A 21710-nucleotide genomic window follows, 5' to 3' on the forward strand; every position below is an offset into this window, starting at 1 on the left:
ATACATTATAAATCAACCCAAAAATGTATACCCAAAACCTTAAAAATACCAGGGTTCCAGAAAAAATGTTGATCTTGTAAAAATCTAACATGCGGTTTCTTTTTACTACCTATCCAAATAACATTTGTGTTATCGTAATTCATATTCAAACCAGACATATTTGCGAACAGTTTAAGCGTACATATAGCTTCTACAAATGACTCCTTACTTCCATCTAAGTTTATTGACATAAAAGCTGTGTGTCGCCCGCAACATCACTGAACACAACACACTTACTGACCATGTTAACATATTGTTGCCTAAAATTTCATGATAAACATGTCAAAATGTACACAGGTATACCCACAAATTTTGATCTTGTAAAAATCTAACATGCGAATTCTTTTTACTATCTATCCAAATAACATTTGTTTTATCATAATTCATATTCAAACCAGACATATTTGTGAACAGTTTAAGCGTACATATAGCTTCTACAAATTACTCCTTACTTCCATCTAAGTTTATTGACATAAAAGCTGTGTGTCGCCCGCGACATCACTGAACACAACACACTTGCTGACCATGTTAACATATTGTTGCCTACAATTTCATGATAAACATGTCAAAATGTACACACGTATACCCAATGAAACAGTCCCAGTTTTGTTCATGTTTTTCTCTATCATACTATAGAATTAAAACAGAGTTTTTGATTTTGATTTTATTTTATAAAGATTTAAAATAAATATCGATCGATCAAAAACACAACTGTACTGGAGAACACCAAAGAAAGTTAGAACTGCTTTACTCCTATTTACCGAAACGAAAAATAAAGGGGTTCAGCTGTGTTCTAACTTTCTTTCTTCCACACAAACAGTACTTTTACACTGGTGACGGTTGACCCTGTAACACATGTATATCACATCAATGTATAACATAGGTGAAAACACCGTTGCTTACGTACACTTTTTTGTCCGAGTAATGATTTAAGCCATCATCTGGTAGTAAATATCTGTATGCAAAACTAGGATGGGGAACAAGAGTTCGAGGGCTTTAACACCCCTCAGTGTTATGTTTGTTTCCATTCGACTTTGTTACAAACAAATGAAGAAATACATAAAAGCAGACGACAAGCCAATGTATATAGCTTTAGAAAAGGAAACACAATTTTTTTTTTTTTTACCAATGTATCACAAACAAACAAACACAGATGAATCCCGTGTTTTTGTGAATTGGCCATGAAAAATCGGAAGCAAGTTTGCATAATTAATTACAAGAATCATTGATTATGCCAACAGACATCATTGTGTGCTTCCCTTCATGAATAATACAAAAACGTTCTAAAACAATCACTAACATTGCCATGTTAAGTTTAAGATAATACATATTGACATAAAAGCCGTGTGTCGCCCGCGACATCACCGAACACAACACACCTGCTGACCATGTGGCATGTTAACATATTGTTGCCTAAAATGTTATGACAAACATGTCAAAATGTACACACGTATACCCAATGAAACTGTCCCAGTTTTGTTCATGTTTTTCTCTATTATACTATAGAATTAAAACAAATATCTAAATGGTATGCTTGCTTGGACGGTAACATTTCTTCTGGCTATTAACATGCTCACATTGTTTCAGTATAAAATTTTCTCTCCTCGGTATGGGTTCGAGTCAAAAACGTAAAGTACACGCCCATGCCTGGGAAGCAATCTCATCACAGGGGTAGTCCTTTAATTAGTATCATTCAAAATAATTTGAAACACACACGCCCGCATGCATGGTCGCACCTACGCATAGACGCACGCACGCACACACGCGTCGGGAGATACACAAGCTTAAATAACGATGCCAATGCTTTCATAATATACGCCAAATGCATCTTTTATGTACAGCGCATCACTAAGGTGTGTAATACACAAACAACTCATTACAGGTATGCGCAGTCGAGATTCAGTCCGTGTCTTTTCTGTTACGATTATTCATGCCCAACGTTTGTAAATATATACAGAAAAACACACAATCTCTCTCCAAAATGAGTTGATACAAGTTTTAGTTGGTTGCATAAACAGGAATGGTGCTAGCATTGAAACATAAAGATTTGACGTATGCATCATTACAGTGTAATACGACAAGCAGCAAGAAGACATAGTAGTTTTAACAATCGTAACTTCGTTGTTCACGAATCACAATATATTGTTCGTCAGCACATCTGAGCATCAAACAAACTATACTGCGTTTGCTCAGTAACACCAACCACATCATGTGAACAGGTTGCTTAGCTACCTGAAATGTCACAACAATTAACAGCTGAAGACTGGAACAACGTGGAAGGGTTACACGCGCTGCACAACTACATCGTACAGTCTGTCCAAAAATTATTGAGAATTTTGCCTCTGACTTGGAACATACTTTTAACGTTTCTATCATACAAAGTCACGGAAATCAAAATATCAATGTAAAGGTTATCAAGTGCCCTATTATTATTATTATTATTATTATTGTGATCATTTTTATGCGCCTAATCTAGATATAGCCCTAGGCGCTTACATATTAATGTTCGAGTTTTGAATCATATCCTCTTGGCTGTGCTAGACGACAATTATTGCCCTTCGTTGCACAAAAAGCCTTTACTGAAAGAAGTTCGTCACTCAGTTTTGACAACTTTGAATGAAGCAATTTATAAAATGAAAGTTCAAAATAACGCGCGCATGATACGAAACATGAGCGAGGTTACTCACATTTGTGACAAACATGACTATGGTTGGATCGATTATTCGTTGGGCCCTGATAAAACCAAAAGATAACGCTGCATCGCAAAAACCACAACCGGTTTTGTTTCGGTGTAAGATAAGAAAGAATACGACAAGAGTGCTATGAAAATTATAAGTCGTTCTTCCAAATCCATGAAAAAAACACCACTTCCAGCCCCCCCCCCCCCCCCTCACACACACACACACACACGTGCGCACGGAAACAGACAGACAGACAGGCAGACAGACAGACAGACACGCACACACATATCACAGCTACTTACATATATGTATATATACCATCATCCTTGTCTCGATTCTCAGTCTACCGGAATATAAATACAATTAGTCAACACTTGACTAAATATTTAAAAAACAAATAAACAAGTCGCGTAAGGCGAAATTACTACATTTAGTCAAGCTGTGGAACTCACAGAATGAAACTGAACGCACTGCATGTTTTCACAATGACCGTTGTCCGCCGCTAGTGCAAAAGGCAGTGAAAGTGACGAGCCTGTACATGTTTAGCGCGGTAGCGGTTGCGCTGTACTGCATAGCACGCTTTAATATACCTCTCTTCGTTTTAACTTTCTGAGCGTGTTTTTAATCCAAACATATCATATCTATATGTTTTTGGAATCAGGAACCGACAAGGAATAAGATGAAATTGTTTTTAAAACGATTTTGGAAATTTAATTTTAATCATAATTTTTATATTTTTAATTTTCAGAGCTTGTTTTACATGTTTTTGGAATCAGAACACGATGAAGAATAAAATAAAAGTAATTTTGGATCGTTTTATAAAAAAAGAATTTTAATTACAATTTTCAGATTTTTAATGACCGAAGTCATTAATTAATGTTTAAGCCTACATGCTGAAATGCAATACCTTCTTCTTCGTTCTTCTTCTGCGTTCGTGGGCTTAAACTCCCACGTACACTCGTGTTTCTTGCACGAGTGGGATTGTACGTGTATGACCGTTTTTCACCCCGCCATTTAGGCAGCCGTATGGAGGAAGCATGCTGGGTATTTTCGTGTTTCTATAACCCACCGAACTCTGACATGGATTACAGGTTCTTTTTCGTGCGCACTTGGTCTTGTGCTTGCGTGTACACACGGGGGTGTTCGGACACCGAGGAGAGTCGGCACACAATGTTGACTGAGAAATAAATCTCTCGCCGAACGTGGGAACGAACTCACGCTGACAGCGGCCAACTGGATACAAATCCAGCGCGCTACCGACTGAGCTACATCCCCGCCCCAAAAATGCAATACCGAAGTCCGGCCTTCGTCGAAGATTGCTTGACAGCATTGATAAAAAAACAAAACACCACTGACTGAAAAAAAATTAATGCTCGAAAGAAAAATCTTTTCAAGTTTACAGATTTATTTAGCGGTGATTCTTGTGAAGAAGTCTGATAGCCCCTACTGAAGTCTCATACATTATCTTATATAAATAAGGGTTTATAGCTTTCTTTTCTTTTGTTTTTCTCTTCAGCAATCATTGAACTTAAAAAAAACTACCTTTTAAAAATGTCATGTCCCTTTTGATAACTTCTTCTGGGGCGTAGACTAGAAGCATTTTTCTTGTCAAAATGGGTAGAGGGTGGGGTCAGTAGAAAGGTGAATGCTCGCCCTAATAGGCTTGAGGTTTGCTGGCCGATGTGAATGCGTGATATAAGCCTATTGTGTAAAAAAAAATCCATCTCACACGACAGAAATCAATATGTAAAGCGCTTAGAGAACGTCAAGCGCTATATAAATCTCCCCATACAATACAATAGAAGCACCACAGTTAAGAATTTAGCACGTTGAGAGGTATTTATTTTGTTACTGTCAGACCTGGGAACCCCTGTTTTGCACTTTGAGTATTCTCAAACAAACTTGGTGTATTTTCACAAAAATGAGCGTACTCCACACAGCGTTTGCACATCCATGATTAAAACATGCCTCATGCGCGTCCGTCACACCGTTAATTAAGTTTACCTATACATTTAAAACAAAAGCTTTCTTCAATTTTTACTGACACAAACTGTACCGTATTTGACGGACTACAAGCCGCGACTTTAAAAAAAAAATCGCATTGCGGCTTATAAAAAGATGCGGCTAAAACGTTACCTAAACTTGAATAGCATTCACCTAATGGAAGTCGCCGCGGATTTTCATTTCGCTCGATTAGCGATTACCGGTACTTTATTAGCTCTCTACTCAAGACTCGGCGCTTTTCTCTTTCTTTCGCGAATCTTCGTTTGTCAACAAGTCGTCGTGACAAGCGTACAGAGAAACACCGGATGTATCAGGATCTCGCGCGCGCGAGATTTCGTTTTTTTTGTGTCTCGCGATAGTTGGAGGAGCGAGAGCCGCCATGTTGTGTTTTCGTCTGCTCGAAATGTGCGCAAAAGTCGTAAATCATCCCAAAAAAGCTTATTCCGGGCGGGACTAGGCTACATGTGTGTGTTGGTTACAAATTGTGTGTGTGTGATATTTTTCTTCAAACTTTTTCGCTTTTCTCCTTTGTTTCACTTGTTTATTCTCGGAGCCGATTTCGCCAAATACCGTACTTTCGTTTGCCTGGTTGTTTTGATTGATTGACACGATCCGATTATATTTTTCCGGACGGCGGCTAACATAGTGACGTAATCATGTGCCAAAATACTGGATCGGCTTCAGGATGGGCTTGTGAAGAAAAGTAGTCTAGGAATTTTTCTCGTCGTATTTTTTTCCCACTGACCGTACTGAGCGTATTCTCGACAATCATGCGTACAAAATACGGCGAAATCGTATGGGTTCCCAGGTCTGTACTGTGTTTAAAGAGATACATTAAACTTTGTATGTGATAAAGTTTTAAAAATTCTTATCACTGTTACACGTTGAATTTCATGTATTTTTATTGCTTGAAATTTTGTTTCAAAAGTTGGTACACAGGTTGTCGGTTTTTTTCTTCAATTTACAAGTAAATTCTGATTTTTGTTTTTGTGTGTTCCTCTATCATTCTTCTTCAGGTGTGATCATTTATTTCTTGATTGGTTACATATCCACAACAGCATCTCCGAAATGTTATCAGCAGTGGTTTCGTGGAAAAGTCTGGAACCCCAAATTCATATTTTAGTCGTTATTATGGAAATTAGCACGTACCATAAGCCCTATTTGTTATTTCTGGCCTCAGCACTTCATTGAACTTACAGAAAAATTCACTTAAAAAAAATTGATCACTTTTACAAGGGGTAGACTCCAGCCTTAACGTTAAGGTTTTCTAGGATGTTGCTCAGGCTAAAGCTGTGAAACTGTACGTTTTTCTCGAGTTTGACGAAATCAAAACCTGACACCAAGCCGTTTGTCCTTCATCAAATTTTAGGGTCGCGGCAGAGTCATACATGTGCGGATAAAAACATGAATTTGTGTGTGAGTGTGGAAGTTTGAGCTTTACAAATTTACAATCTTTTCGGGTGTGTTGACCTGCAGATATGGCCAGAGTCTGGTTGACTCTCGTCAAATTTTAAGGGCACGACTAGGTCAGGTTTGGGTCAAAATATGGCCGAAAAATAACTTTTTCAAACTGGTGCTTCTGGATTTGATGACTTCCAGACATGATCCAAGTCTGGTAGATATCAGTTAAATTTCAATGTCACAGAAGGGTCATGTGTGGTTAGAAAATGGAAAATTAACATTTTCTTGCTTTCAAGCTAGAGCTCTGAAACTCCACATACGTTCATGGTTTGATGGCTTGGTTGACATTCGTATCATGTCAAAGTCACCATGGAGTCAAGTTTGTGTCAAATAAATGAATAATTCTCATTTGTGTACAGTTTGAAACCTAGCTCTTCGAAATGTTACACCCTTCCTGTGTTTGAACTATTAGAACAAGTCCCAAGATTTATCCTGATCATATTTCACATTCACAGTAGGATCGAGTTTGGGTTAAAAAGTAGGAAGTTATCGTGGTTTTTTTCAATGACTTGTTTCTGATGCATATTCCACGAGAACAAGAAGGGCAAAGCCCATACGACTCACATGCTTGACCTTGACCTTTACATGACCTTGACCTTCAGGGTCAAGGTCAAATAACTAAACCTAGCAATGACATCATACACTAAGAACTGCTTTACACATTTTCTCTACCAAAATACATGTGACCTTGATCCAAGGTCATGCAACACAAAGCTGTTAATTCAAGACATAGGAAGTACAATGGTGCTTACTGGCTCTTTCTACCATGAGATATGGTCACTTTTAGTGGTTCACTACCTTATTTTGGTCACATTTCATAAGGGTCAAAGTGACCTTGACCTTGATCATATGTGACCAAATGTGTCTCATGATGAAAGCATAACATGTGCCCCACATAATTTTTAAGTTTGAAACAGTTATCTTCCATAGTTCAGGGTCAAGGTCACTTCAAAATATGTATACAATCCAACTTTAAAGGACCCTTGCGACCTTGACCTTGAAGCAAGGTCAACCAAACTGGTGTCCAAAGATAGGGCTTACATTGCCCTGTATAGCATACATAGCTAAGGTTGCCATTCTCGATAACTTCAGAAAAAAATGCGAAAATGTGAAAAATGGTCGTTTTTAAGACAACAATTACGGCCCCTGTGACCTTGAACTTGAAGTGAGGTCAAGTTGCCGCACATGTTTTTTGAGATCTTGTAACCATACACCATCAGGCCACATCAGGCGTTGATAGACTTAATAGTGTCCAAGAAATATCCAACGTTAAAGTTTTCTGGACGGACGGACGGACGGACGCTGGGACGGACGGGCGGACGGGCGGACGGACGACTCGGGTGAGTACATAGACTCACTTTTGCTTCGCATGTGAGTAAAAAAAAATGAGTCGTATGAACATTTGTTCTTGATTTTAAATGTGAATGACATCAAAACGTGCAGGCACACACAGTTTCGAATTTCTAGCTGCAAAAGCTCTTGATGAAAATGCCACTTTTCTATTTTTGACAAGAACATGAGCACACTATGACCTTCAAAAATGACGCGAATCAACAAGGCTTTCGATTGGTCTGCAGGTTCTCAACCCTGGAGAGGGCTGACATACAAGGTTCTACAAAATGTCCCTGAAACCCTAGAACTTAATTGTTATGTCTTTTGCCGAACGCTGCTAATTTTATAACACTCCATCGATTACACGAAGCTAATCAAATTTTATTTGTATCGGTTGGACTTCACACAAAATACCCTGGACATCTGTTCAGTATACTTTTGCTTGCAATATGCTGCGGGCAGTATGACGTAATGCATTTATTATAAACTGACAAAAACAAAAAGTAAATATCTTCCCTGAATACAGACCACGATAAAATGCACAAACATTTTTCTTCTCAAAAATATAAACATACGGAATGCTGTTGTGTGTATTGCGTCATTATCTAATGCAGCAATGTAGCAAAATACTTCTCAGCACTCCGATTAATGTCCCCTGTCGCACTGATTCCTGAGAGCTTGAAGACCACTGCAGAACGTTGTATGCATGGTTTACAGTAGAGGCTGATCCAGGACTTGTACACTGTTGTGTAAGTAGGGCAAAACCTCGTGACTGCTGCAGGGCTGAGATGTACAAGGCGAAACTAAGTGCCACCCAACTGGGTGAGAACAAGACCCGGTGTCCGATTAGTTTAAATCACATTTAAATATCAACCAACCCGACCCTGCGGCTGCGTACCACCCAACCCATTTGAGTGGCACCCAGTTTTGCTTCGTGCACCTCAGCCCTGCAGGTAGATGCTTTTGCAACTGAGTACTACTTTCGTCTACCCTTCTTCAGAACAAATTGCGCTCTGGTTTTGCTGAACTTGCTTGGCAGTCTGCTTAGCTATGATCATTCGAAAAGGCCTGCATTCTGTATTTTCATCCATGCTTGAGACAACACTTTCCCAGCAAAGTTGCCCCAACAAAAGTATGGCCTTAATCATCAAAAGGCCTTCATTTATTTGCGTCATGTAGTCCTGACACTAGACTCCCATGGTGGTGCGGGGGTACCCAAACAGAAAACAGTCTCACGTCCTTCCCTCTAACCATGTCTCCCGCAAAGCTGTGCGTTCGAAGATTACAACAAAACACTTCCCATTCACACCATCAGTCAGTTTCGCCGCTTCGACGTCGGCTTCTGAAAAAAAAAATGGTAGGCTGTGGACTATTTAGCATAAAAACAACACGCATGTGAACAATTTATCGGCGCGTTATAACATTAAACATCAGTGCAAGAAGGGAACTGCTGCTCTACTGATAACCGTGACAAAATCAGTATTGTCCGACACAGCCGCGATAAACTGTTACAACACTATTATCGTCAAACATGGCAACCAAGACAAACATTGACAACAGCAGTATTGTCCTATATAGCAGCCGAACTATTAAATACAACAGCAGCTGCGGCGACAACATCACACGCGCCATCATTCATAAAACCCACCTTCTTTTTTTACATGGCGCACAGGCGAATAGTGACCGCACTCTCTCCCACAGTCGGCACCTCCGCCTCGCTGCATGGTCGATGAGCTGGACGCGGCAGTTTCTGACCCCGGCATCTTCAACCTCTGGAGGACTTTCAACAGATGATAAAAACAAAAATAGAAAAAAAGGTTTGACTTTTGTGTTGAGTGAATTTTGCTTTTGAAAACTGATCTTATTGAACTTATAAAGCTCGTCATTTCGAGTGTCAGACCTGTAAACGTCATCCTCTAACTCACCCACACCGAGCACATAAACAAGTTAATGTTCTCTGCACTGTTACAATGACGGTGACGCCAGAAAATCGACTCAATGCACCATCGTACCAAAACTTTTCTAGTATTCATTAAATCGTGAAAAAAGTAAGATAATTCAGTTAGCTTTCTAACTTAGTCTTAATCCCGTACATTAAATATATACGTATTATATTCAAAAGAAGTTTTTAAAGGACGAGGATGCAAATCAAGCCAGTAAAAGTACCCCCCTTCTCATGTAAACCACGACAGATCTGCCGAAGTTTTATCAACATAGAATAAGAACACCTTTCCACTTGAATACCTGCCAACATTTAACGGACTGGATCTTGCTGTTGGGAGGGTGTATTATGGTTATTGGATAATTTCGTGACTGAAACAAGTGTCAAAATCATTTAAAAAAAAAGAAATCTTTCTCTGCTCAGGACCTGAGCCAGACTGTTGATTTTTGTTATATTCCAGTAGAAGGATGATCCTTGTTCTGCGTAAAACCTTGGACGCATCTGTGATGGTTGACACACAGTTTATTCAGGGAGAAGGTTTGTTTTAAGTTGTTCAACACACATTCTGCTCACGTCTCTTGTTCTATGAAAGTGGCGAAGTCAAAGGGAGGTAACCACAATGCACTGAAAGGGAAAGAAAGGGAAAGAAAACATGAGTGAAAATCATAATCGTACCTGGTTGCTCCAGCGGGCGAAGAACCGTTTTTATCCAGGATTTGCGATGTTGAAATGTCTTCTGGTGGACTGGCGCCGGAGTTTCTCGGGCTGGCGTCTTGTTGTGGGCCAGAGGTGTAGGCCTACTGTTGTGGGCAGGCACTAGGCTGTTCAAGGCTAGCGGTATGCCCCTGAGGACTGGTGTGATGTTCTTGAGGGCGAACAATAGTGTTGCTGAAAGTTGGTGTTATGTTCATCAGGGCTAACGGTATGTTGCTGAGAGCTGATGTTATGTTCTTGGGGGCTAACAGTATGTTGCTGAAAGCTGGCATTATGTTCTTGAGGGCTAACGATATGATGCTCAGAGATGGCATGTTGTTGTTTTGGGTTCTCATTATCCTGCTGTGGGCTGGTGTTATGTTCTTTATGGCTCACGGCATGTTGTCCGGGACTGCTGTTATGTTGTTGTGAGCTAGACAATTCTTGTCCTTGGCTAACAGTATGGTGTTGTGGGCTAACGATGCGCTGCTGTGTTCTGATGGTAAGTTGGTGTGTGCTGGCATTGCGTTGTTCTGGGCTAACGATAAGCTGCTCAGGACTGACGTGATGTTGACGTGAGCTAGCGTTTGTTTGTTATGGGCTAACGATAGGGCTCCTAATATGGACCGGCTCCTAATATGGACCACCTCCTGTTCTGACAAACTAACGGCGCTAAAGCGCTAACAACAATTTCATTCGCTGTATACACCCTCACTGGATAACTTGCACATGTCAAAACAGTTGCAGAAACACAAACCTCAAAACCGTTAGGCTTTTTCTCTTTTTACATTTAGTCAAGTTTTGACTAAATGTTTTAACGTAGAGGGGGGAATCGAGACGAGGATGTGGTGTATGTGTGTGTGTCTGTGCGTGTGTGTGTGTGTGTGTGTGTGTGTAGAGCGATTTAGAGAAAACTACTCGACCGATCTTCATGAAACTTCACACTCAGAGTTCCTGAGTATGATATCCCCAGACATGACGACATATCCGGCTTTTTGTGAAAGTTGAGGCGGCACTGTCACACCCTCATTTTTCAACCAAATTGGTTGAAATTTTGGTAAAGTAATCTTCGACGACACCCGAACTTTGGTATTGCATTTCAGCTTGGAGGCTTACAAATTAATTAATGAGTTTGCTCATTAAAGTTGTCATTAAAATCGATTTTTTGCAAACAGATTTAAAATTGATTGCATCGTATTCTTCATGACATTCTGAATCTAAAAATATATATATACATATATGTCATGTTTACTCTTAAAATGTTAATTCTTCTTCTTCTGCGTTCGATGTTGATGGCCGTGCTAAATCATCAGACCAGTGGCTGCCAGGAAGTCCGCAGTAAAATGTGAATACAATTAACGAAAAAAGATTAATTAGACTTACGATTAAAATTTAAGAAATCGATCCAAAAATTATTTCATCTTATTCTTTATCGTTTGTTTGTTTATTTGTTGCTTAACGTCCAGCCGACTACGCAGAGCCATATCAGGACGATTTCATCTTATTCCTTGTCGGTTCCTGATTCCAAAAACATATAGATATGATATGTTTGGATTAAAAACACGCTCAGAAAGTTAACACGAGTACACAAAAGCGCGCTTTCCTGCTTAGCACAATACGCTACCGTGCTATTCTGGCGTGTGTATATCACACTGCGTTTTGCACGTGGGAGGTGAGCGATTTCCTTCTCGCGGGGATTGACGAAGCTGTACTGTCTTGGTGAAAAACTTCAGTGCGTTCAGTTTCATTCTGTGAGTTCGACAGCTACTTGACTAAATGTTGTATTTTCGCCTTACGCGACTTGTTTTCACTTTTGGCAGCGTTCACTCTAAATTTGCCGCCTAAAACGGACTCGTTTCTGTCCACAGCCAAAGCTTTTATCACACAAAATTTGCTATATATGAGAGCTAAGACCGTATTTGTTACATTTTAGCAGTGTTGACCCCGAGTTTCTACTGTAAACAAAAAATAATAGCAAACTCTCAAAGTATGTGTGAGTCCCCTAATATGGACCACCTTCAACAAATCGAAGAAATTAAAAGCTAAAGGCTATTTTCATTAATTCATTAAAAAGCTTGATGAAAATAACCTATAACTAGCCCTCGAGATTTCAAAAAAATATAACAAATAGTTTTCTTTTTGTGGAAGTTGATAATTTCACTTATTTTCACTCTGTTTTTGATAAGCTTCTTTAGTTTCCTGGTGTGCTCCAAATAATGCTCTCATCAACCCGAAACAGATAAATCTAAAGCATCTTTTAATTAGTCTGACTTGCACACTAAGTTGTATCATGTTATTTTGAAGTATAGGGGGCTTTTTACAGTGATTCGTGAAGGCCGCTTTACTGGTCCATATTAGGAGCCTGGGCGCCTAATATGGACCATTTGTGATTTTTTCTGTATTTAATTTTTGCTGAATGTCTATCAAAGCTATTTTACTCTAATTAGGCCCAACGGTTAACCAAAGAGAGAAGGACTACCAAACACAAAATGAAACTTCTTCACAAGAAAACAAACCAGTTATCAGCATGAAACAAAAAGTGGTCCATATTAGGAGCCCTTCCCCTATGTTGCTGGTGTAACTGTTGTGGGCAAAAAATATGTTGTTGATGGGTGTCATCGTGTCGTGCTCGACCAGTGATGTCTTCCTGTAAGGTGACGGTTCGTTTGGGGTTTGCGGAGCTTTGTGGATCTTGTTGGCACGCAACCACGTTTTGTCGATCGAAGCTTATGTCTGTTTCATGCCGTGCTTCCCTAACGTACGACTTGAGCCGGGTGTTCTTGTCGTCAGCGGTTTGGTCTGCACTCTGATGTGCAAATGGTTCCAATCGCGGGATTACACTCGGTCTGCTGCCAAGAGACGGTAAGGTTGTTGCAGACTCAGGGGCACAGTGATTCCTGTCCTGTGCGTTCTCCAGCGGTGCATGGCCAGTGATGTCCTCTTTTAAGGTGACAGTTCGATCGGGGTTGACGGAGCTTCGTGGATCCTGTTCGCATCCAGCCCTGTTTTGTCGATCGAAGCTTATGTCTGTTTCATGCCGTGCTTCCCTAACGTACGACTTGAGCCGGGTGTTCTCTTCGTTAACGGTTTGGTCTTCATTCTGAGGTGCACGCGGAAACACGACGGCAACCGGCTTCGATTGTGGGAATTCACTCGGTCTGCTTCTAGGAGACGGTAAGCTTGTTGCTGACTCTTGGGCACGCTGATTCCTGTCCTGTGTGTTCTCCAGCAGTGAGTGCGTAGCAAGGAAGCTACAGCTAAATTGGAGATGCCCGTCCGTTTTCTTGGCATCAGGTTTTTCATGTACAGTTTTGGACTTAATGGAGCACGAGCCGGAATCTGAAGCCACGTCTGGGCCACTAGAGGATTCATCTCTGACAGGAAGATTTTGTTTTTGTATATTATTTGACGATGAGTTAAAGTGGTTAATCTGTCGCTTATCGTTTTTGACCTGACGCAAACGATCCTCGTCTGACACAGCAGACTCGCTCGACTGATTGCTTGATACTCTGTTGAAGTGTATGATATTTTCTTTGGTATTACTTACCCTGCTGGACTGGGTGTCACTCGAGTTATCATTATCAGGTTGCAGTGGAATGTAGTTTGACCCCGAGTCAGTGGGTGCTGCTCTGCTGCGCGAATCTGCAAGATTCGGATGTCCACCGTTCTCCTCAGGACAAACTGTTATCTGTGGGCGGTTGTTGCCCGGTCCCTTTGAACCATTTTCTGCAGAAGATGGGCGCTCTCTGTCATCACTCGACCCGCTCCGTCTCTCTGTTTCTGAAGATGAAACAGGTTCTGTGTCACTGTTGTTACTGATGTCACCCTGGTGTCCAGAGCTACTGGTGGCTGAGGTTTCCTCTTTCATATCTTTTGTAACTCTTTTTTTGTTACGCTTTCGCTTGTCATTGGACAGCATCTGGACGAGTTTTGCAGTGCGACTGTGTTTGCACGTTTTACGTAGAGCGTCATGTTTCACCTGTTTATCTAGAAACCTGTCCCGCAGCAATTCTCTCATGTGATTCTGGAATAGATGAGAATTGTTGTCATACAAAATAAGTTTTGTTAAACAGGGTTTTTCGAATTTCTGCTGTTCGAAATCGATTTGGATGATACTCAAAGATTGTGTAACAGCCTGGGCTATCATCCAATCACTAAACTTGTTATCCCTGTCGCTATTCTGATACTGCATTGTGCGCAAAATAAAGATGTATGGTGTTATATCATTGTTCAGAATTTCGAGAAAAGTCTCTGCCGTTGTTGAAGATGGGGAAACGTGTGGGAACAGAGCTACACGTACTCTCCGTCCCTGAACCCCGAGGTGAGAGACTTGTAACATTTCTAGCTTCCTTTTAACAGTAAGGGCGAGTTCTTCATCTCCAGCAGCATAAAACAAAACAGCGCTATAGGAATGACTTCTGCACTCTTGCGGACATCCACGGTGATCAGCTAGCGGGTCATTTTCCGAGACATTTTCAAGGGATGGTGGGTGTAAATCAACAGCTGAAACACACAGACAACATACATGCTTACTAATGTAGCTCTCAGTATACACATTATTGTTGCCATAAAAACAACAACCCAAAAGTCAGAAAATTTGTTGAAACAAGGCGAAACACAGGGTTGCATCCATAGCTTTTGCGTGTATGATCTGAAAAGACGTTCCCGCTTAAACTGTTTTTGCCTTACTGATTTAAACACAGTGTTTGATTGATGTTCACACATAATTCTTTTCCGCACCATGGCTTGATGCGTAGAACATTTGGACATTTCAGGTGAATATTGTGGTCTTTTTTCATTTAGTCAAGTTATGACTAAATGTTTTAACATAGAGGGGGGAATCGAGACGAGGGTCGTGGTGTGTGTGTGTGTGTGTGTTTGTGTGTGTGTGTGTGTGTGTGTGTGTGTGTGTGTGTGTGTGTGTGTGTGTGCGTGCCGCGTGTAGAGCGATTCAGACCAAACTACTGGACCGATCTTTATGAAATTTGACATGAGAGTTCCTGGGTATGATATCCCCATACGTTTTTTTCATTTTTTTGATAAATGTCTTTGATGACGTCATATCCGGCTTTTCGTGAAAGTTGAGGCGGCACTGTCACGCCCTCATTTTTTAACCAAATTGGTTGAAATTTTGGTCAAGTAATGTTCGACGAAGCCCGGACTTCGGTATTGCATTTCAGCTTGGTGGCTTAAAATTTAATTAATGACTTTGGTCATTAAAAATCTGAAAATTGTCCAAATTTTTTTTTTTTATAAAACTATCCAAATTTACGTTCATCTTATTCTCCATCATTTGCTGATTCCAAAAACATATAAATATGTTATATTTGGATTAAAAACAAGCTCTGAAAATTAAATATATAAAAATTATTATCAAAATATTTTCAAAATCAATTTAAAAACACTTTCATCTTATTCCTTGTCGGTTCCTGATTCCAAAAACATATAGATATGATATGTTTGGATTAAAAACACGCTCAGAAAGTTAAAACGAAGAGAGGTACAGAAAAGCGTGCTATCATTCTCAGCGCAACTACTACCCCGCTCTTCTTGTCAATTTCACTGCCTTTGCCGTGAGCAGTGGACTGACGATGCTACGAGTATACGCCTACGGTCTTGCTGCGTTGCATTGCGTTCAGTTTCATTCTGTGAGTTCGACAGCTACTTGACTAAATGTTGTATTTTCGCCTTACGCGACTTGTTGTTTCTCAAGTTGCGTTATTGAAACGTTTCACATACTGGAAACACACTGGTTTGATTTGGGTCTTGGATATAGGGTGTTTGGCTGCCGCCTCACAGGCCTCTCTGAAATGTAACACTACATCCAGACAGAGTAAGATTTAGGAGGCCGTAGCTAGACATGTAACCCATCCCAACCCCCCAAACCATGCCAATGTCATGAACCTGTGATACACAGGGTATGTACAATTTCATTTTGGTTTTTTTTCTCAACACTTGTCTATGCGCAGTACTGTACAAGAGTTTCTTACATAGACGGGAGACAGGTTGGGAGACGTGACGAGGTCTAGCTGATTGTGGTGGAGGTGATCGGAGCGGCAGAGGCAGTGCGAATCTCTGTTTATCCACATTGTGTTGTCGAGGTTGGAACGTTCCTGAACTCCACCCATGCTGGCCACGCCCAGGGACAGAGGGCCGTGGTGGATGGATATTACATGGTGTACACACAGCTGACTGATCCTCCGTCCTTTTAGGTGCGGTGAGGTCGGTTTCGATGGAACCTTTGGAAGACACAGCTCTTAACCTTAACAAGAAGAGCAAACGCTCGATCGAGTCACTTTCGCAGTTCTGAATATTATATGAGGCATCAGATGGACAGGAAGAAATTGCTATTCACAACACAATGCATACCTGAAGCATACCTGTGACCTTGAAAAAGGTCAAAGGTCACCAAAGCAGACGTCAAAGTGTAGAGGTCACTGGGAGTCACGTTCACATAAAATTTGAGCCCGGTCACTTTTATAGTTTCCGAGAAAAGCCCAACGTTAAGTTGTGTGTTGCCGAACAGAAAAGGCTAGTTATCTCCCTTGTTTTTCTGATAACGTTCGTAAAAGGCTACAGATGTAAAAACTTTGATGTAAAGAATAATCCTACAAAGTTTCAATCACATCCGATGAACTTTGTCAAAGATATAAAATGTCTAATTTTTCCTTTGACGCTGACCTGTGACCTTGAAAAAGGTCAAAGGTCAACGAAACCATCGTTAAAGTGTAGAGGTCATTGGAGGTCACGACTAAACAAAATATGAGCCCGATCGCTTTGATAGTTTCCGAGAAAAGTCCAACGTTAAGGTGGTGTCTACGGCCGGCCGGCCGGCCGGACAGACTAACACTGACCGATTACATAGAGTCACATTTTCTCAAGTGACTCAAAAAAGGAAGCGTTGATCTACTGGTTTGAAATTGCACATTTTGTAACGTAAGACTTTTAATAACTCTTGCAAATGAGATATAGATACATGTTGAGGAAGGGTTCGTAATATGGATCACGTTTTATTTCATGCTGATAGCTGCCTTATTTTCTCGCGAAGAAGTTTAATTTTGTGCCTTTCAGCTAAATGGTTCGCCTAATTGGAGCACACCAAACATTCAACGGGCTTCCGCCGTTTTTTTCTAAGAACAGACGTGGTCCATATTAGGTACCTTTCCTCTCTATTCCTTCTCGTGTAAGCGGTCATGTTCACCACCACAGATCTGTTTGTTCATGTTTTTGTTTTGCACGGGATAAGAGCACCCTTCAACTTAAACGCATGCCAAAAATCAGCTGCCTGGCTGCATTCTGTAGTGGGATGTTTGTGTAGAATTAGTTTTTGGTATTTGTACTAAAGGGTGCTCTAGTTCTATGTGAAAGCATGAACAGACTTGCAGCGATGACCATGACCGTACACGTGGGAAAGACAATGACGAAGGTCCACTTTTGACTTGCACTGACCTGCCTTTTGTTTAATTGCTTGACAATCTTTAAGACAAGCGTCATCAGTAATGTTTGCGGATTTCGCTAAATGTTGTTGATGTATACTAACTTTCAGTCGGAAGTGAAGGGTTCGTCACGGAGAGCTCTCCCAGACTCTCCTCGAGAGTGGAGATAGAAGGTCCAGACCCTTGTCCATTGTTACTTTCAGGTTCAGGCTCCGGGCATTGACGTACCTGGTTATCGACCAGTGGGCCTGCGTCAGGCACTTCAGAGTCTTCGTCGAACTGATCCCGCATCGTCGGAATATTTCGTACACTGTTTTTTACTGGACTGTATTCACAATGCAAACCTGTTTTGGAGGTGGTGCAATACTAGAATTAGACCGCGTGCTGGCATAGTTCACATCACTATTGCGGTGGTAAGCCAGGGCGTGGAAGGATTGGTAGGGGTCTTGGGAAAAGGGAAGAAATTGCGGGGGAGAGAAAAAAAAACCCATGGTTCCTAACTTAAATAAAGTACTCATATGTTCAGTTTGAGCTGGTAAAAGAACACCCACATAACCCATAGTAGCAGAGGGGGGTGGGGTGGGGTGGGGAGTCCAGGTGGACTAATGTTGAGCACAATTGAATTGGTTCAGAGGTTTCTCATTATTCACAAGTACAATACTTATGCACTATTGTATTTCCACGTCTTCACTTATCATGCGCAGAAACGTATTTCCTAGCAGAATAACGTCAATAGCACTGTGGTTCGTGAATAAACGGAGTTGCACATCCTTTTTGTGTTTTTGTCAGTTTGTCTGCAAGACAGACTAAGGCGCTATAGATGGAAGAAAGAGTGAAAGCAGCACATAAAACTGTCAGTTCCGTGTCAGACGATTGAATGCCGTCACCATGGTCACTTGGGGTTTAGCAGAAGGCCGACATGGCCACGACGGTCGTCCATTAGTCACCGACCACGCTGTGTGAAAGCGGCCGCAGACCCGCAACCGGTCTGTTGGTATATAAACAAAACTGTATTCAATTTTAATATCGTTGCATATATATATACAATAACAGGCACTCAGGATCCGTATTCAAGCAATATGCTTATGTTAGCGAATCTCAGGTGAAACATAACAGAAGTAAACACGATGGCGGACTGATAATGTCTGTTACTGTTCTTGAGCCTAGTGGTAGCCACATTCGCACCCAGAGCAAGAACTAAAGACATACATATCTAAATCAGAAAATGAAACAAAACGTCCATTACAGTCCAACTTAACCGCAACATCGGGCAATTTGGACTACATAATGGTGTTAGTTGGACAAATAGTGTTAACCAAATAACAAACAAATCACAACACATTTGTAAACAATCTTTAAAGATTAAAAAAAACAAAAAACTATTGCTCCGACTAAAGAAAATCAATTTTTCATCATTGGCACGTCCACTTTACGTTCGTTTATTTGAGACTTGCGTTTTAAAAACCAAAAATTACAATTACACCCCGGTACCTCCGCTGCACTGGCGAAATAGCCGCGGCATCTTGCTGTGCATCGCGGCCGATCACCTCGAGCAACACGCGGGGTGAGTTTCTGCACAAAATCGTCTCTGTTTTTTTTTTTCCAAAATGACATATCATCACGTAACTGGCGTTTGTACTTCGACCTAAGGTGTTATAGCATCCCGCTGAGCTTCGAGTATTTATGCTTTTCAAGTGAAGTACGTGTAAATTCTGACTTTCCACAGTTATTACGGAAAATCAAGCATATCAAAGTAGCTGCAGAGAATTGGAATGTAACTATTGGTTGACATCTGGCTCACGTGGTGTCATCTAAAATCTCTATCGTCACCGAACGATTTTTTTGCTGCGCACCTGGGGTATGCCTCGGTTTTGGGGGCTGTGTTTCTGGCCACTAATGTTCTGCGCATCTGGGCCAGTACTACAAAGAATAAAGTGGTATTGTCTGTCTCAGCCACACACACACGTTCTCGCACACAAACCATGGATAAGTATTGTTTTGAACCTATTTGTGCGTACACATTCAATAGGCCTATGTTCAAGTACTTTGATATCTATGAGTACATATTACATAACACACACACACACACACACACACACACACACGAAAGGTAATGACACTGACGTTCGTTCGTTTTGTCCTTTTCAAGAGTGGTTTTGTTCTTTTTGCAGGTGAACAAATGGACCTTGTACTGTTTAGATGTTACCACTGCAAATGCAAATTTCGCAAGTTCAAGGACGTTATTGAACACAGTGTCAATATGCATTCTAATGAACAATTGAAGATTCGTTTTTTTGTCGCTGAATGAAGTAACTGGAAAGAGTACCTATGTGAGAAAAGACTTTGGCGTTCTTCCATCTGAGATCAAGGCTCAAGATAGAAATGTAGAAGTAAAAGATGGTAACATCTCTGTAGCGTTCCACTTTATATCTGTTCAATTGTTAAGTTTCTTGAGTAAATATACCTGCGGGCGCCTGTACCTGCCTGCGCATGTATATTGCCATCAGTGAGAACAAGAACTACGAGAAGAGAAGACGATGTTCTGAATAAAGCAATAGATGATAGCCACATACTGGGGAAGGGCTCATTACTGGCTTCTTGATTGCATAATGACTGTCCTCTTCAAGCATGTTCAATACAATTTTTTTTAATGACAGTCATTCTTGAAGAGGGCGGTCATTAAGCACTCAATTGTTTAAGGGACATGCCTATTGCATGACCAATAGACCTTGCGGAACCGAGGTCCCTGCAGGTAACAATGTGAAATAAATAAATAGCTAGCAGACGACAGCTAGTGTTGTGTTCCCTCGGGACAAGTGGACAAACAAAGATCCCCAAGTAGGCTACGGTCGCAACCGAAAACAGTATGCTACACACTTTGAGGGAGCATAATAACACGTTTATTTCTGGCCGCGATGCACAGCAGCAATTGCGCAAAAAGTGCCCAAAAAGTGCCCAGGTACACAGCCCACAGTGGCCCAGATGCGCAGCAACAAAATCTTTCAGTGGTGGAAGTGATTCAAACATGATCCAGCCGGGTGACTTTAGATGACACTATACTTTTAATGATGCAATGACATGCTACATTGGTAGAAAACTGGTCCAACTTTCACTAATGATGTGATATGCGTCGGATTTCTTGGACCAGTGATCCAATTTTCCCTCTGAGCAAAGGTTCAATTTAGGAGTTTCATACTTGCATACAAACAAGCTTTGTGATAAAATATGTTGAGCACGTGGCTCTGCGTAAGTGGCGATAATGTGACGTACAATGATGCCGTATCACTGCAACTAGCAAATATTTTTGCAATTGTGTGTTCTTAAATAGCTCTTCAGACAAATTCTAGAGAAATGAAATTTTAATGCACAAAAAAAAAAATGTGGACCCTTAGACGCTGCTTCTTATTCGAATCCCTGTTTTTGCCAGCAAATGTCAGCCAGTCAAAAATGCCCGTTTGTTCAATACAATAACCACTTAGAGCGTTCCATCAACGTGTTTTTGAGAACTGGAGATGGTTCAAGTAATCGAGTGGTCCAAGTTAACACCCTTTTCCGTGGCCTAGTGGTAAGGCGTCCGCCCCGTGATCGGGAGGTCGTGGGTTCGAACCCCGGCCGGGTCATACCTAAGACTTTAAAATTGGCAATCTAGTGGCTGCTCCGCCTGGCGTCTGGCATTATGGGGTTAGTGCTAGGACTGGTTGGTCCGGTGTCAGAATAATGTGACTGGATGAGACATGAAGCCTGTGCTGCGACTTCTGTCTTGTGTGTGGCGCACGTTATATGTCAAAGCAGCACCGCCCTGATATGGCCCTTCGTGGTCGGCTGGGCGTTAAGCAAACCCTTTTCCTCATACATTTTGATTTTAGCCTGTGTGTGTGTGTATGTGTGTGTATGTGTGTGTGTGTGTGCGTATGTATGTGTGTATATGTGTGTGTGTGTGTGTGTATGTATGTGTGTGTGTATGTGTATGTGTATGTATGTGTGTGTATGTGTGTGTGTGTGTGTATGTGTGTGTGTGTGTGTGTGTGTATGTATGTGTATGTATGTGTGTGGATGTGTGTGTGTGTGTGTCCCACGTTGGGCATGGAGATAATAAATCACATTCATTGCACTAGCAAATTA

At 41.1% G+C, this 21710-nt stretch overlaps 1 long non-coding RNA gene across 1 annotated transcript; it reads left to right on the plus strand.

The window, feature by feature from the left end:
• Nucleotides 1–9196: 9196 nt before the first annotated feature.
• LOC138969401 (uncharacterized) lies at nucleotides 9197–17923 on the plus strand. The gene is made up of 3 exons (XR_011456449.1): nucleotides 9197–9334; nucleotides 14387–14473; nucleotides 17792–17923. It is a non-coding gene; the product is annotated as an uncharacterized lncRNA (long non-coding RNA).
• Nucleotides 17924–21710: the final 3787 nt, after the last annotated feature.

Source organism: Littorina saxatilis, linkage group LG6 (genome assembly GCF_037325665.1).
Source record: "Littorina saxatilis isolate snail1 linkage group LG6, US_GU_Lsax_2.0, whole genome shotgun sequence".
NCBI lineage: Eukaryota > Metazoa > Mollusca > Gastropoda > Littorinimorpha > Littorinidae > Littorina > Littorina saxatilis.